We start from the raw sequence: 2,764 nt of genomic DNA on the forward strand, positions 1-2,764 counted from the left end.
TTTTGTTAGGAGGAACATATCTCTGTTCTGTTAGGAGAGACAGATCTCTGTTCTGTTAGGAGAGACAGATCTCTGTTCTGTTAGGAGAGTCAGATCTCTGTTCTGTTAGGAGGGACAGATCTCTGTTCTGTTAGGAGAGTCAGATCTCTGTTCTGTTAGGAGAGTCAGATCTCTGTTCTGTTAGGAGGGACAGATCTCTGTTCTGTTAGGAGAGTCAGATCTCTGTTCTGTTAGGAGAGACAGATCTCTGTTCTGTTAGGAGAGACAGATCTCTGTTCTGTTAGGAGGGACAGATCTCTGTTCTGTTTGGAGAGGCAGATCTCTGTTCTGTTAGGAGAGGCAGATCTCTGTTCTGTTAGGAGAGTCAGATCTCTGTTCTGTTAGGAGAGACATATCTCTGTTCTGTTAGGAGAGGCATATCTCTGTTCTGTTAGAAGAGACAGATCTCTGTTCTGTTAGGATATACAGATCTCTGTTCTGTTAGGAGGGACAGATCTCTGTTCTGTTAGGAGAGACATATCTCTGTTCTGTTAGGAGAGGCATATCTCTGTTCTGTTAGGAGAGACAAATCTCTGTTCTGTTAGGATATACAGATCTCTGTTCTGTTAGGAGGGACAGATCTCTGTTCTGTTAGGAGAGACAGATCTCTGTTCTGTTAGGAGGGACAGATCTCTGTTCTGTTAGGACGAGTCAGATCTCTGTTCTGTTAGGAGAGACAGATCTCTGTTCTGTTAGGATATACAGATCTCTGTTCTGTTAGGAGAGACAGATCTCTGTTCTGTTAGGATATACAGATCTCTGTTCTGTTAGGAGAGACAAATCTCTTTTCTGTTAGGAGAGTCAGATCTCTGTTTTGTTAGGAGGAACATATCTCTGTTCTGTTAGGAGAGACAGATCTCTGTTCTGTTAGGAGGGACAGATCTCTGTTCTGTTAGGATAGTCAGATCTCTGTTCTGTTAGGAGAGTCAGATCTCTGTTCTATTAGGAGGGACAGATCTCTGTTCTGTTAGGAGAGTCATATCTCTGTTCTGTTAGGAGTGTCAGATCTCTGTTCTGTTAGGAGAGACAGATCTCTGTTCTGTTAGGAGGGACAGATCTCTGTTCTGTTAGGAGAGGCAGATCTCTGTTCTGTTAGGAGAGACAGATCTCTGTTCTGTTAGGAGAGGCAGATCTCTGTTCTGTTAGGAGAGGCAGATCTCTGTTCTGTTAGGAGAGACAGATCTCTGTTCTGTTAGGAGAGACAGATCTCTGTTCTGTTAGGAGGGACAGATCTCTGTTCTGTTTGGAGAGGCAGATCTCTGTTCTGTTAGGAGAGGCAGATCTCTGTTCTGTTAGGAGAGGCAGATCTCTGTTCTGTTAGGAGAGGCAGATCTCTGTTCTGTTAGGAGAGGCAGATCTCTGTTCTGTTAGGAGAGACATATCTCTGTTCTGGTATGAGAGGCAGATCTCTGTTCTGTTAGGAGAGACATATCTCTGTTCTGGTATGAGAGGCAGATCTCTGTTCTGTTAGGAGAGACATATCTCTGTTCTGGTATGAGAGGCAGATCTCTGTTCTGTTAGGAGAGACATATCTCTGTTCTGTTAGGAGAGACATATCTCTGTTCTGTTAGGAGAGACATATCTCTGTTCTGTTAGGAGAGACATATCTCTGTTCTGGTATGAGAGGCAGATCTCTGTTCTGTTAGGAGAGACATATCTCTGTTCTGGTATGAGAGGCAGATCTCTGTTCTGTTAGGAGAGACATATCTCTGTTCTGGTATGAGAGGCAGATCTCTGTTCTGTTAGGAGAGACATATCTCTGTTCTGGTATGAGAGGCAGATCTCTGTTCTGTTAGGAGAGACATATCTCTGTTCTGGTATGAGAGGCAGATCTCTGTTCTGTTAGGAGAGACATATCTCTGTTCTGGTATGAGAGGCAGATCTATGTTCTGTTAGGAGGGGCAGATCTCTGTTCTGTTTGGAGAGGCAGATCTCTGTTCTGTTAGGAGAGACATATCTCTGTTCTGATATGAGAGGCAGATCTCTGTTCTGTTAGGAGGGACACATTCTGTTCTGGTATGAGAGGCAGATCTCTGTTCTGTTAGGAGAGACAAATCTCTGTTCTGGTATGAGAGGCAGATCTCTGTTCTGTTAGGAGAGACATATCTCTGTTCTGGTATGAGAGGCAGATCTCTGTTCTGTTAGAGACATATCTCTGTTCTGGTATGAGAGGCAGATCTCTGTTCTGTTAGGAGAGACATATCTCTGTTCTGGTATGAGAGGCAGATCTCCTGTTAGGAGAGACATATCTTGTTCTGGTATGAGAGGCAGATCTCTGTTCTGTTAGGGGAGAGACATATCTCTGTTCTGGTATGAGAGGCAGATCTATGTTCTGTTAGGAGGGCAGATCTCTGTTCTGTTTGGAGAGGCAGATCTCTGTTCTGTTAGGAGAGACATATCTCTGTTCTGGTATGAGAGGCAGATCTATGTTCTGTTAGGAGGGGCAGATCTCTGTTCTGTTTGGAGAGGCAGATCTCTGTTCTGTCAGGAGGGGCAGCTCTCTGGAAAAAATAAACTATGACTGGACATGGTGACATTTAAAATTCAAATAAGCAAAGTCTAGGGAAGAGAGGAAAGAGAGGGAAAAGCAGTGAAAGAAAGGACATAGATGGGAGGATAACTGAGAAAGAGGGAGAGGTTCCCAAACTGTGGTCCATGACTCACTGGTGGTACATAATCACATGACATATTTTCTGGTACCAAAATAGCCTCTTGTAATCCCCAA

Source organism: Oncorhynchus masou, chromosome 7 (assembly GCF_036934945.1).
Source record: "Oncorhynchus masou masou isolate Uvic2021 chromosome 7, UVic_Omas_1.1, whole genome shotgun sequence".
Lineage (NCBI taxonomy): Eukaryota > Metazoa > Chordata > Actinopteri > Salmoniformes > Salmonidae > Oncorhynchus > Oncorhynchus masou.